At 42.8% G+C, this 15,032-nt stretch overlaps 1 protein-coding gene across 1 annotated transcript in view; it reads left to right on the top strand.

The window, feature by feature from the left end:
- The window catches only part of CUX1 (cut like homeobox 1), a 190,377-nt gene that overhangs the window by 62,685 nt on the left and 112,660 nt on the right, over positions 1 to 15,032 (top strand). Inside the window, exon 3 of the mRNA XM_031060636.1 lies at positions 6,003 to 6,081. The gene's annotated coding sequence lies outside the window, so the exon portion shown is untranslated. The remainder of the gene's footprint in view (positions 1 to 6,002; positions 6,082 to 15,032) is intronic.

Raw genomic sequence — 15,032 nt, forward strand, 5'->3', positions numbered from 1 at the left:
TCCTGCTGATCTGTGCAGAGATGAGGGACCCATGCCATGGGGTGTCCTTGCCCCAGCTCTGGGTTCCACCTCCTCCCTCGTGCTGAGCCCAGCAAATGCACAGCATGAGTCAGTTCAGTTTACCAGCACAATGGAAAATAAATTCTTCCTCTCCTTCCTTAGTTGTTCACCGAGCCACTGAGCTGAATCACACTCCAGCAGCAGGAGGAGGGAGCAGGGCTGCTCCCTGCCTGCCCCACGGATGGGGTGGGAGCTGGGTGAGAGCAGGAGCTGGGAAACCTGCTCTGAAATGCAGAGGGAGGTGAGGAGGGAGGCAGGTGGGTTATCCAAGGCTCCAGGAGAGGTCCAGCAGGGACAGCACAGCTGCTGATCTAAAGGCAGGGTGGCAAACAGAATTTAATCAGAGCTGTGGCTCTGCTGTCAATATCTGCAGGCACATGTTGGGCTGGGCTGTTTTACTGGGAAGGAAGATCAAAGATTGGAAAAGCAGCAAGAAGCTGTCCTGTGAGAACATTGCTCAGGGGATGGCAGCGTTGTTTGTCTGGGAAAATCAGGATTTATCTGGGCATGAAAGGAAAAGGAGGTTTTAAGGGTTCAAGGTTGCAGCTGTTTCACAGTGGAGGGAGCAGAATTGAAAAGTTGAGGTGTTTGAGTCTTTCCTAAAGCTCTCTGCTTAACTTGAGGTTAAACCAACAAAGTTGGTGAGGCAGGCATGCCCTTCCCAGGCTCTTTCCTGGTACCTCTGTCCCAACCCAAGCAGCTTTGTTAAACAGATTGGTGTTGGATCCACTGTGAAGTCCTTAATTCTGTTAAAGAATTTATAGCCCAGCTAAAATCCACGCCATATGCCTTAAGCAACTGCACAGAAATAAATTCTTTATAATTTTGCTTCCAAACTGTTTTAATTGCAACAAAACTAAAAATAAGAATTTTTTACTTTTTCTTTTGTCAGTGGCAAAATAAACTAACAGGCACAGTGAATAAATTTTTATTAATTTGTAAATTACAATGTTATTTTTATAAATGTACTTATTAATATAGATATCTCTTGGTATTGAGAAAGGGAAATTAAGCCAACTGTATTTAAAGGCTTCAAAGCAAGACTGATGCATTAATATTCCTGCTATAGCCACCATTTCATTCCAAGGTAGTTATTCAAGAATACAGCATGGCTTAAAAAGAGGGATGCTTTAATGAGTTGTTCTCATGCTTTTGCCTTTGTCTCATATGATTCTTCCAGTTCTTAATGGTGTTTTGGTAACTTGTAGTAATTGAAGACAAATGGAAAAACTTCGTGATGCAAAACAATACGACAGAAGACGTGTAAAGGGAAAAGGGATGGGTGTCTCCTTAAGGCATCCATTTATTAAAAATCAGAACAGAAAAATAACTTCTCTTTTAAATAATTTATTTTTACTTGATAAATTAGTTCCAGATTATGTGCAGGACAGTAAAAGACATGTTAAGGTGGTTAACAAGAGTGGGAACTGAAGTGGAGAACTATGAGGATCAGTGGAAGAGCTGGGACTGCAAAGTTCATATTTAGCACAGTTGTGTGAACATTTGTGTTTGTGGCACTGAGAGTAAATCACCAGGGCTTTGGTAATGCCAGACAGACACAGCACTGGGAACCCTCACAAAGGAGCTGTCTTTGGGGTGCTGAGTGCAGCATCCCAGCTGTGCTGAATGATCCAAGTGGATCCAAGAGGAGCAGCACATGGGCCAGTCTCGTGCTCAGAGATGTGTTCAAGTGCTGATTCCCCTCAGTTCAGAGAATTCAAGTGTCAGTGCAGGATGTGCTGGCATCTGGCTTCCAGTCCAGCTTCCTTGCATCCTGTTCCATCTTTAAATTCAGCAGCAGAGGTGTGCATCCTTCAGTCCGACTGCAGCCCATGAGGCAATACCAGGTTCATACAGCCCAGAGCATCCCAGCCCTGCAGACCCCTGCTCAGGAGGTTGTGGGGCACTAAACATCAGACTTGAATTAATGCTGAAATCTCCTACTGCATAAAAACTGACAGATCCCAAACTAAAGCCACAGGCTTTGCTTCTGTGCTTCTGAACTTGGCTGGACAGAGCTGAAAGAGGCAACATTCAGATAAACCTGAGTTCAGCACCTTCCCTGGCCTGGGTGCCAGATTTGTGGTGCTTCAGTAAATGTGGAGATAAATCTGTGCAGTTCATTGATGATACTTTGATTTCAGCCAGGTGCAGTGGGTGTGAGACTGGGACCAAGTACTCCTGAACTAGGCTGTCCATGTTTTTGGGGGAGCAAGTGTCAGACAGCAAAGGCAGAGTGGGATCAGACCATGGAGATCTTCATGGCAGGTTGGAAGGAGACGATTGTGGAGGGGAAGGGGAGACACTCAATCTCCAGGGTGATCTTGGTACCCTGAGCATCAACTCAGGAGAGCTCTTGACCTGGGAAAACAAGGTGGATAAAGGGAGGACTGGTCTCAGCCCAGTCTGGCTGCAGCTCCTCCACGTAGCTCTGGTGATGTTTTAGGGATGAAGAGGGAGATGAAGGCTGTGCTGAGCAGGGAGGATTCCTGGTGTCTCAGTTCTGTTATCTCACTGCAGCGCCAGTGGTATTATCAAGACAAATAGGATGCCAAAACTTAAAAGTGAACATATGTTTATGGGGGTGGTGGGGAATACAGAGGTCACTGTTGTTTCTTTCTGCTCAGAGAAGACATAATGGGGCCTGGTTTAGATAAATTAAGATTTGGAGCTAAGCTCGTGTCAAGACAACGCGAGTGTAATTATAAGTTGACTTTTTTCAGGGTCCCTGAAGTTTTTAGAGTCAAATAAAAATGTTCAGCAAGAGTTTTATAACGTAGTTCAACAGTTTTAATGTGAGCTGATTGCAGCTCAGCCTTGCTGGCTCCTAAAACAATTTTACTTTGATTTGAAAAATTTTCAGTGAACTTCCAAATATTTCCATGTCATTTCAGTGCTCTGTTTCCTCTCTCTCTGGACTTCATTTATATTTCGCTATTTTTGATGTCTTTTTCCTCCCATATTTCCTTATTTCCTTATGCACCTGGGTGTTGGCATGCCTAATTATTTTTTTTATTCCAGTTAAAGTTGTCACAGTGCTTTTTCTGAATTTTATTTTAAGATATAGTTGCAGTGCTCATTTTTAGTAGAACTTTAAACCAGACAGGTTGATTTATTTTTTTTAACAACTAAAACATAAAACCATATTTCTGCCTAGTGGGATTGTTTGGAATTCTGGTTTTGAATTTGAGGGTGAAAAAAGGTGTAAAATACCTGTGATTTACAAACTGCTTCCTTTGGAAAGTCTCTGATCTCCTTGCAAGATGTTGTTTCAAATCTGGTTTATATTTCCATCACTCTATAACTGGTAAGAAGCAAATAAACCATACCTTCTGTAATACTTAGAGAGAATAAAAGTACAAATGCTCTTTATTAAAATGTGGAAAAACTGTAATAGGAAAACAAATCCATCCTGTTATTTCCCAGAAATAGAAGCATTTTAAGTGCTTTGCTTTTCATAAAAGGGACAAATGAATTTTTCAAAATACAGTACAGAATCAGTGCTGTAATGCTAATTGTATTTAATAATAGTAATTTAAATTTGGCTGCTCTCTGCCTAGCAGCAGCGAGAGAAAATTGTATGTGGGAAACGTTGAAGTCCAGAAGTGTGACATATGGTGTGCTTTGGCCTTCTGAGAGTCTCTGTGCACCCATGAAACAGCTCAACTGCACAAGTGTCCCTGGTGGTGCCCCTTCCTTCTCACCCCATCCCCGAGCGGTGCCTGACACTCCCCAGCATGGATTTACACATCCCAGGGCCTCCCTGCCTTTGGCACTTTGTTCCACAGGCTCATTTCAGCTTCTCCTCGTGTGAAAATGTTCTCTCCGAATTGCTTCTGTTCTCCTTCCCTAATGAGCATCAGTCCATCTGTGATTGCTCAAATTCAGATTATTAAGTGGGATATTCACAACCATCAATCCCTTGCTCTGTGGCAGATCAGATGCCCTGGGAGATTCCAGTGCCTTTCTGTGGTCTTTCTTGATAAACTCTGAAAGAGCAGCATGGCCAGCTCTTCTTGAGAATTTATATCTGCTCTCCACATCCTCCATCACTTCAACATCTGATGCTCATTTATCACTTTTCCAATACCCTTTGATAAGCTCTAAATAGGTCAGGTGTCAGTTACACCACACCTCCACCCATCTCCATAAATTAATGCAGATCCTGGGGGGATGTAAGTGGAATAGGAATTTGGTTTATTTCTTTAAGTACAGCCTTGTATTGTGTTGCCAGAACTCATCTCTTCCCAGCCTCTCTCCGTATCTCCCAAGATTTTCTCGCTGCTGCTGCCAAACGCTGCGCGGCCGCTGCCCGTGTCCTTATTTCCCTCCTTGACCCCTCCTCCCCTCCAGGCCTTTTCTTGGCTTATACCTTGTGCATTGTGCTTCTGTGTGATTTCTAAGATTGTCCTTTGGTTTTGTGGCCTTAATCCTGCCTGTGATGATCCCGACAAGTCCCTTTCCAGCCGTGAGTTGATCCGCACCAGCCGTGCTCTGTCCCGCGCTGCGCTCCCACTCCCTGCTTTATTTAATTGCCCCCTCTCCCTTCCCAAATCTTTCCCTTCTCATCACAGAGGCATTTCAGGACAAAGTAAACACAAGTGGCACCAGGGCTGACCCCACAGCACCCTCCTGCTTTATCTCCCCTCCTCTTCCTCTCCCGGGCACGCAGCACTTCCCAAGCCCGAGCGCTGGCAAAGCCCTGCCTTGGTCACACGCTTCCCAGTGCTGCAAATCCCCCTCCTGCAGAATAAAATATCAGATACTTTCCTGAAATACAGATACAGTAAACTCTGGCCATTGTTTCTGCCTTATCTATGAATCAATAATGTAGAGAAAGAATTCAAGGACGTTTTTCAGACAGGGCCTTCCTTTTTTTAGGCCGCGGTGACGTCCGCACCTTTAAATGGTTCCATAATATTCAGTGCCTTTCAAATACACAGAAGAATTGATATCAGGCCTTTGTATCCGCAGTTCTTCAGATCCTTCCTTGCCTTTTATTAAAATATGGGAACGATAATCTCCGTGCCTTTGGTTTCCTGATTTGGGTAAGCTGCCACAGAGCTGTGTCAGGCTTTCCTGTTTCCCTTTCTGTCCCTCTGCTTTGGAGTATTAAATCACTGGATCTGATCCTGAGTCAGTTTGGTTGTTTATTGTCAATATGAAGCAATAGAAAATCCTCTGCTTTCTACTACAATAGGAAAATACATGTTTACAGAAAAAAATTGCTGTGGAATAGGTATTTTATTCTTGGAGCTGTTAAGCTGCCTTTCCTTGTTCAATGGAGTTTTAGATGAAAATACAGACGTAGGGGGAAAATAATAAAATGATAAAAATAAATTCTTAGATGAGTATTGTGTATGTTACAGAACACAAGGAGAAGCTGGTCAGAGGAGCTCAGGAGTGCAGGCTGTGCCTGAGCTGTATTAGAAAACTTCTTTGCATGTAGAAGAGTCACAGTTATTTAGTCTTAAGTATCACAGGGTGCTCAACAAGTTCCTTTTTCCATCTCCTCACGGGCTTATTGGAAATAATAGAAAAATCTATTTACCACAATAAAGGCAGAGTGGGACATCAGAAGTGGCTGCAGTTCCGTTTGCTGTGCTAGATTCTCAATAAGTGGTAAAGGAAAACAGTTGTTGAGCAGAGAATCTGCCTGGCAAGTACCAGGCTTTTTACAAAGATTTAAAGTAAAGAATCACAACAGGCAGGAGTGGTCATGAAAATATTGATGCTTGTTATTGGGCTGAAAAATGGACTTTATATTCAGTACAAATGTAGCAGGAACAGACTGCTTCTATAGGAGCTATACAGGAGACTGGGTTCACTTTTTTATGTGCTTACTAGTTTTACATGAAATTATTAATTTATATTTATAGCTCTGAGTGTGAGAGTTGTATTGGAACAAGTCTTAAAGCTTCTTTTCTCATCTCCCCTTTTAGATTGATGCATTGGGTAAACGAAGCAAAGAAGCAGAGGCAGCCTTCTTGAATGTTTATAAGAGATTAATTGATGTTCCAGGTAAGCTAATTATTCCCTTATTCTGAGAAACTAATGGTTCATGTTTGTGTGAATGCTACTGGGCATTTTTCCTACCTTTAATAAGGGAAATACGAGCAATGGCTTTGTTCTGGAACTGACAGACTCCTGCATTGTTTCTAATGGAGAAAACTGTAACTGTGGCACATTTCAGGACTTCTCATTGCATCTACATGTCAATGTTTCTATTAATCAATTTATATTATTATGATACTCTGTGTTCCTCAGTATTTTGTTCGTTAGAGGGTTCAGACAATTTTAACAAAAAAAAAAAGCATCTCGAAGAAAAAGCAATATTTGTACTTTTAAAGAATAGAGAAAACTTTTCATCCCTTCCAAGAAAAACAAAAGAAAAAGCCTCACTGAAAAGTAAATCACTACCAAATTTCAGTTCTCTGCAGTGTAAGTGTGATCATAAATTTTATTCAAAGGCCTTTATTGTATGTGTTTTCAACTTCCCTTTTGTTTGGCATACGAACTTTCTTTGTTTGGCATTTGGTTTCAGTTCATTTCTTTTTACATTTTGGGAGTTGATTTTTTTTGTTTTCCCCAGTGGTAAATAAATAACTGCCTGAGCAGATTTTTCTTTTTGCAGCTGTACCCACAGCTGAGAGGGGGTGAGGAGCCCAAGTCTCAACTGCCACATCTTGGCCTGACTGAGTTGCTGGCACATGACTCTGTGTGTCATTTTATAGTTTTATAAAACCTTAACATTATATATACATAATATTTAAAATACCTCACAAGGGGTTTTGAGGTGTAATTAATACTTTTAAACACTTTTAAGCCTTCATAGTACCCTGGCCTTTACTGGTTTTACCATTTAAGGAGCGCATTTCATGCATGCTTCAAATAAAAATTAAATTTTTAATGTTTTAGTTTAATGATTAACTAGTTGAAAGGTCATTGTTTTCAGATGCTCAGTGTGAGCCAACAAATGTATTTTTTTATGCTGTCCCGTTCATAGTTGAGCAGTGCCCAGTGTAGGGATGCAGGGACTCACTATGGTCTTCCCGGGTCACAAAAAAAATGGAAATGCCTTGGAAATGTTGTTTTTAGATTAGTCAGCTGTGGTCTGTGAGTTTTCCTTCACTTATTTCCTGCTCAGACTCTCAGTAACATTCTGCTGAGCACAGAACAGCTCCCTTTGCCCCCCTCATGCCATGGGGGGAGTGGATAACTCGGAGAGGGTCCCAGTTGTCACGGGCAGTCTGCCTGGCACGAGCAGTCTGGGCCTGGGATGGGCACCCAGAGCTCTGGCTTGGAAAGAAACCCCCCCCATGGAAACATTCCCAAATATCTGCAGCCTGGGAGTCCAGCATGAGCGCTGGGGAGAGGCACTGCAGCCCCTGCATCTCGACACTAACACTCGCTGCAGCTTCCTGCCATAATTTGGTAGGAAGCTGAGTAGGTTTGAGTTGGAACAGTCTGGCTTCTTTCACGACTGAGAAGTGGTGTCAAACAAGAGCTGTGTGGGATCCTTGGTGTGCTCTTGTGCAGAGGCTTCTTGCTGAAGCCTGGCACATCACAGGTGCTGGGATCTGAGCAGCAGATCAGACCAAGCCTTGAGGAGAAGGTAGGATTTATATCCCACCCACCAGGATTTATATGAAATGGTGAGGGACTTTGTCAGGACTTCTTTGTAGGAGAAAGAATTTTCTCTTTTCTTTCATATGCAGGAGCAAAATTTACAGCCCTGCTCCCACACCCCACAGCCTCTCTCCTGCCCTGCCGTCCCCTGCGCGTGCCTTATGTCACCTGTCACAGAAATATTTCTTTGATATTCTTAATATACATAAAATCTTCAGCCTGGCTGAGTTGGGAGTGCAGTGGAGTCCGTGGGATGAGAAATACCTCCAGGTTTTATGTCTATGCTCTTACCTGGAGGTCTGAGGTAGAAGTAAATTCCAGGTTCTCCAAGAGGTGTCCAGTCAGTCTCCTGTAGCTGCTTGCACGTAACAAATACTCACAGCTTACAACACACGCTGCAAGGAGAAGGAGAGCAGCCATTAGGAATGTATGGCGCTGCTCTTTGTCACTCTGCTTCATTGTGTTGCTCTTTTTTTTTTTTCCTTCTCATCCTGTGTAGTCTGCTAAGTTGGGCAGTATCCATGGAGGGCTGGGCAGTGTCCATGGAGGGTTGGGTGGGTATCCATGGAGAGCTCTTCTTTATAAACACCCATCAGTATTCATTTATCACATGTGCTGCTTTGCCTCCGTGTGGCTTTACATATCTTTTGACCTGTTCATTTGGTATTTCAAATATTTAGGTACACTTTTAGCTCCCCAATGCTGCTGTGTTTTCTTTTTGGTGTGAGAAGGGAGGATGATGTTTGGGGGAAGCTATGCCTGGAATGCTGCAGAGTGGTTATTTAGCATTAAGCATCGCTGTTACATGACAAGGGTGCAATTTTATCAGACTTTCAATATCCTTTATAGGACCATATAATAATTGCAGCTGAAGTCTAATTCCCAGCAGCCAATTTTATGGTTCTTGAGGAAAGCGTGTATTTCTCTCCTCAGTAATAATGTGCACACTTTATATAATTAAAAAGGGCTTCTATTTTAATTTTACTATAAAATGATCTGTATTGAAACTCCAGCTACAGTGCTTTATGGATTCGGCAAAGTTTAATCATTTTCTTTCCTGACCTGACCAGAGTTTTCACTCAGGCTCACCAGTAAGGAATTTGTGGGAAGGGTGGTATTTTACTTGTAAATTTTCCTATGTACATCAGGGGGCTTCTCTTTAAAAGATAAAACAGACCTTTTTTATATCTCTCTCCAGCTTTATGATGCTGTTAAAATAGCATTATCATTGCTTTGTGCTGCGAAATTTATCCTTCTTAAAGGAAAGCACATGTCAAGGAAAACATTTTGGTTTATGTACATTCATACAGCTCAGATCATTCTGTCTTGCTCGAGACTGAACATTTTTAATTAATGGAATTAATTTTCTCATTTAATTGCCTTATTTTCAGTATGCAGTACAGAGCAAGGGAAAAGTGAATCCTGCCACATGAATTGCACTAATCAACAAGGTTGTCACAACTTACCTTTAAAAATAATGTGAATATATTTATTTTGAAGTAAAGGGAGGTTGGGTCTGTGTTTTGAGGAAGCCTTCTTCCATCTGTTCAAGATTCCTTTGTCTCCAGTTTTATAAAATAAGTGTATTATGTTAACACCCTTGGCTTTTAGGGTCTTAATCTTGCAAGCACTTAAAGCGAAATTGGAGCCTTGTTGTGTGTTTGGAGGAGTGGTGTTGCCTTGCAGAAACAGTATATTCAAAATAATTTTCTTTTTTTTTTTTCTCCTAAATCTTTAAAGGAAAAATAGTAAGCATTAAAAATGCTAAATATTTTTATTTCAAAAAGGAACTGTGTTCACTAGTTTATTTTTTTTTAAAAACAAAACTTTGGTGTAATTTGCAAGTAAAAGTTCAAATGTGGAGACCAAGGGAATGCCAGGTGTCAGTGTCTGGATAAATTGGTTAATAGAGTGTTCTTTCTGCAAGGGATCACTGCAGTTACAGCCCAGTGCCACGCTGGATTTGCTCAGTATTTTGTCTCAGTATTGCTCCTGTGTAGGCAGAGAAACAATTCTGCCTTTAAACACAAATCTGCTCTCTGGATGTGGCACAATTAAACCCAGTTGGGTTCAGTCTGGAGAACAGGAAAACACAGAGTTTTTTCAGCATATGGACATTTGAGAGTGAGGGAAGGTTAATGCAAACTGTTTGTTCTTCGTTTGGAGGGGCTGTGCTGCCTTCCAGGGCTGAGCCAGAAATGGGTTTCGTTTCTCCTTAATGGGAATGAGAAAATTGGTCAGGAAACCAAACGACTCTGGGGGTGTAAAAGGGGATGTGTGTGGTTTTATTGGAGACTCTTCCTGGGTCTGTGCTGTGATCAGATTGGGTGCTATATAATGTGTGTGCTGTGGGCTTTAGCTCAGAGGACCTGCTGTCGAAGGGAAGTATAACAAAAAACAGAGAAGGTAAAAATAAGATTTTTTTTTTTAATGTGCCCTGTCAAAACAATCAAAAGCAATAACAGTGAAAGATGGCTGAAGTGGAAATTTTATCTTTCCCTTGCTCCTTGCCATCATAAATTGCACACCCAGCCGTAGGGGCTGTGTCTCACAAAGGGGTTTGAAGGAGGAGCAGGCTCCTTCCAAAGGAGTTTTCCACACATCTCACTACATGTTGTATTTTAGTCTACACACAGCCCCAGTTCAGCTTTGCAAATTCCAACTGCCCTGCATAAGGCGTTCATTTTCCAAGGAATGCTTTACCTGAGAAAACACAAAGTTCTTTTTGAATAAATGATCAGTTAAAGCACTAAAAAAGTGCAAGGGAATTACTTCTGAAGGCAGAAAGGAAATTTATTTGCAGTGCTTGCAAATAATCAGACATTTATCAGCCTTTGCCTTTTGATTATTTATAACTCACAACCCTCTTCAGACTTGCACTGCTGTTTGGGCTGTGAGAAAATTTCATTTAAAGTGAATTTGATCAATGTCCTGAGGTTAAAGGTGATGCAAGAGAAAAACAGGTTTGATTTTGGATTTCGTTGGGGGTTTTTTCTCCCAGAAAAATTATCTGCTGCTTATGTTGGAGGTGATAAATGTGTATGAAGTTGTTGTGTTTATGTACATCCTGTGACATGTTTGGATTTTTTGGGAAAGTGTAATGTTAAGCAGAAAGGTTAACGGTAAGAAAGTCTGTATAATAAAGACTTTTACAGACCCAGATGACTCATGATGTGCTAAAATTTCAACTTGGGTACCCCCAGCCTTTTCTGCCTCTAGGGAGAGCTGGGTGAATGTAAATTTAGGGGATAATTAAGAGAGGTGAGGGAAAAGAGGTTCACTCTGAGGGACTTTTAAGCACATCCCAAAGCAGAATAGGAAAAAATACCTTGAAAAAGTTAATACTAAGAGTACTCTTGTCTGAGATGATGGTTAATTGGTTGGCAAAACTGTCTAAAGAGCAAGACCAGGTCATAGTAAACCTTGAGTTTGTGGTACATCGAGGCTGAACAGCACAGACCATTTTTGACAAATGTTTGGTATCATTGCAGTGTGAAAAATTTTAGGCAGTTCCTCATTTGTTAATAATACATGTCAAAACTGTCACCTCTTTCTTAATAAAATATGTTAGACTAAAACAAAGGACAGACCCATAAAATGAACAAGTTTATGGATTTGCTGCCCCAGACTGTACAAGGGAAATGCATATTCATAATGTGCCTTTTCTCAGCCTTAGAGGGAAAGGAAAACAATATTACAGTGAGTACTCTCATGGGGAAAGGAAGCAAAATGAACTTGCTCACAGACACAGAAGTGGCACAGACACCCCTCAAACGCAGCAGTCGGGTGTCTTTCTAAACACACTTGAAAATCTGATAAAATTAGGCAGAAAATTGAGCATCGTTAGTACTGAAAAGAGTGAAAAGCCATAAACCCCCGTGGCTGCAGGCAGTGATTTAGCTGCTGAGTGGATCCCATCTGAAGCCAAAATCCTTGATGTTTCACCTGCGTGTTTAGAACAGGTAAAAAGAAAGAGTTGCACAAACAGGAAAATCTGCAATCTCAGTCTGTACCTTAAAAAATTATGGACTGTAGAAATTTAGTGATTCTCCCCAAACTGTTCTGCAAATCTTCAAGGAGTGGGAGTGAGAGGGACAGTTTAAAGGACTGGAGAGGGGAGATTTGAGCAGAGTTCTCAGAGGGGCAGAGCTGCCACCGTTTGGTTTTCTAGAATATCCCGAATCTCCCGGGATGCTGCTCCAGCCTCGGCAGTCCAGTGCTGAGGAATGTACAAGTAGCTGAAAATCACTTCAGCCTCCTTCCCCGTGGGGCTGGAATCCCGAGCCACAGCACAACGTGCAGTTTGGGATGTGTGCACGCTGGTAGGGCAGCACTGTTAGTGTTACACAGCTATTTTGAGATGGAGCACGAAGTCCTGGCCAGTTCCCATCTTTAGAACTCATTCACTTTATCCTTCTGTTTTGAAACCCGTGTCAAAATAACTGAAAATATTTCTGTTACCTGAATATGTGGCTTGAAGTTGGGCTTGTCTGATCACATGCTTGCTTTTTTTTTCTCTAGTTTTTCTCGTTGAATTAATAATTGGATAAATTCCTTTGTAAAAGCCGGAATAAATATTCAGAGGAAGAAATATCCCTAAAGCATTCACTTTAAAAAATTTATTGTGTGGTTGTCAAGCCCTATTTTACTTGGTAGGCTGGAGGCACGGAAGGAAGAGGGGAGGTGCAGATAAGGGGAAGGATGCCGTGAATAGGGGCAGGAAGAATGTTGGGCAGAAGGAGATATCCCAGCAGATATCCCTGTGGGAGGGGGCTGTGCTCACCTGCAGGGTGTCACCGCAGCCCTTGGGAAGATGTTGCTGCAGGGAGAGGTTTAGAGCAGCCCCAAGGCCCCTGACTGGAGCAAAAGGCAGAGCGTGCTAGGGAGGGGGAGTATTGGACTTTCTCGGGTGCAGGAATGTGAACTGGAATTAGAATAAACCCCAGCTTTCAGAGGGTTTATTGCTAAGTCTGTTCAGAAGCTTTCAGGAGAAAGAAGGGATGAATATAGCAGAAATGCTTTCAAACATAGGAGAAGGCTCTTTTTTCTGTTATAATCTCAAAGTAGAAGTGAAACTTGAAGTACAAGTGTTTTTTCTGTAACCGTCCTTTGCACTGAGCTCGAAGTGTGAGCAGAAATTCCAGTGTCCTGGGCCATTACTAGAACACTAACAATCAAACTGGAGCCTTTTCAGTTGCAGTGGCTTCTCTTGTAACTCATTAGGTTCTTTTTCAGCTGACAAAGCGCCATCAAATACTGCCCTACCTATTATGCAAACCCCACGTTTAATATTTAAAACTTTTCTGAGGATTTACTTTGGTTACTCCTTTGAAAATAGAGGGAACTGCAGTGCAGTTCGTGAAGGAGTCGATCATTTACTCTGCCTTACGTGATTTTATTTGACTCTAGGATAGTGATGCATCTCAATCTGGGGCATCTTTCTGGCAGTAACCATTCCCGAGCCGGCTGATAAATAAAGGATGTTTTTAAATAATAGCCCACAAGACGTAAGGACCACACTCCGGGAGGGATCTGTATGATTGTGGTCACATTGCCTGCACACCATCCCGTGCTGTTTCATTTAACCCTGCGAGCTTTGGGGAACTCGTGCCGTGATTAATGGGGAGGAAAGGCGCCGGTCTGCTGCCACTCCCCCGTCCCCACGCAGTGGGGGTCCCATCACTCTGCCTTTGCTGCTTCCAGAGGTCGGCAGAATTTGGGATTCGGCTTTTTTCTCTTCTTTTTTTCTTTTTTTCTGGTAAGGAAAATTGGAGTCCCTCACCCTCTTGTGGGCACTTTGAATTCCCCGGTTCAGCCTGCACAGAACGCTCTGACAGCCGGAGGGTGAGGAGAATGCTGTTAGAAAGTGGGGGGAAAAAATAAAAGGAAGTCACAGATCCCAGCCCTGTGGGATGGGAGAGTAAGAAAATATGTATAATTCTTGATTGAAGGTAGAACCTTTTCATGGTTTTTATGAAGTGAGGAGTTGGAGAGATGATGAGCTTTGTTTCAAATGGAATTACGGCTATAACTCTTCTGTCCCTGGGCTACCAGAGTCATAGGGGAACGGGAGCAAAGCTATCGTTTATTCCATGAAATCTTTGTCTCAGTCTCTCTAGGCTATTTCAATTTACCCCTGAAATTTCTGGGGAATAATTAATGAATTAATTAAGTATGCTGTGAGGTGTTTGAATATTCAAAAGCTACAATGTAATTATTATTTTTTCTAAAACACATTTTCAGATTATTTTCAGACATGCAGTCTCCCACGAAAGCAGTTACTACATCAGAAGCTCGTGGAGTTTTTCAGGGTCTGTAATCCAGGGATCATTCTCCAGCAGGAACAATCCCTGCAACGAGCAGAGTTGCATTTAGGAACAAGAAAAAACTTCTTTTACTTCACGACCGAAGTATTGTGACAGCGGGGCTGAACTCGTGGCTCTTTGAAAAAGTTAAATCGCGTTAATAAAGTTGTGTTTTAGGAGGATTATTATTTTTTCCCCTCCCTTATCGTTTTGTGTGGGCGTTTCTGGTGAGTGATCACCGAGAGCTTTGCTTACAGCAGGGTTTGGGCAGCAGAAATTCAGTCGCGTTGAAAGAGACGCGTTGCCTTCCTTGAATTATTTTTAGATCCCAACCTTAGGAAACACATTTCCAGTGATATAAATTATTAATTGCCCCTGTAGTTCTGGCACTGTTTCATAACTTGCTTTCTTATCGTTTCCAGTGTTACAGGCCTGTAAATGAAGAGGGAGGAAGGGGCGGTTATTAAAAGGCAAGTCCTTTGTTTTGGAAGAGGCTCTTTAGGAGCTCCAAGTTATGATACCAAAGGAATAGATTCAAAGGAAAAGAGAAGAGGTTTAATTTAGATATTAGGAAGGAATTGTTCTCTGGGAGGGTGCTGAGGCCCTGGCACAGAGAAGCTGTGGCTGCCCCTGGAAGTGTGCAAGGCCAGGTTGGAGAGGGCTTGGATCAGCCTGGGCTAGTGGAAGGTGTCCCTGCCCATGGTAGGGGATGGAACAAGATGAGCTTTAAGGTCCCTTCCAACCAAAACCATTCTGATTCTGTGATTTCTATGAATGTATTTCACCAATAAGCCGAGAACAAACCTCGGGCAGCGCAGAGCAGAGCGCTGTGCTCTCGTGCAGCCCCTGGCCCATCCGTGGGGGTCTCACCGTACGGAAAGGCCCCGTTTGTGGTGATTTTACAGCGTGTGAGGGGCCCCCGGGCACCGCACCGGCGCCCGCGGCCGCCGCCCGATCCGCCCGCGCTGCGGTCCAGGCCGGGCTTTGCCGCTCTCCCCGCCGCGCTCCGGGCCGGGGCCGGCCGGGGGGGCTGGGGGT

Source organism: Geospiza fortis, unplaced genomic scaffold (genome assembly GCF_000277835.1).
Source record: "Geospiza fortis unplaced genomic scaffold, GeoFor_1.0 scaffold425, whole genome shotgun sequence".
NCBI lineage: Eukaryota > Metazoa > Chordata > Aves > Passeriformes > Thraupidae > Geospiza > Geospiza fortis.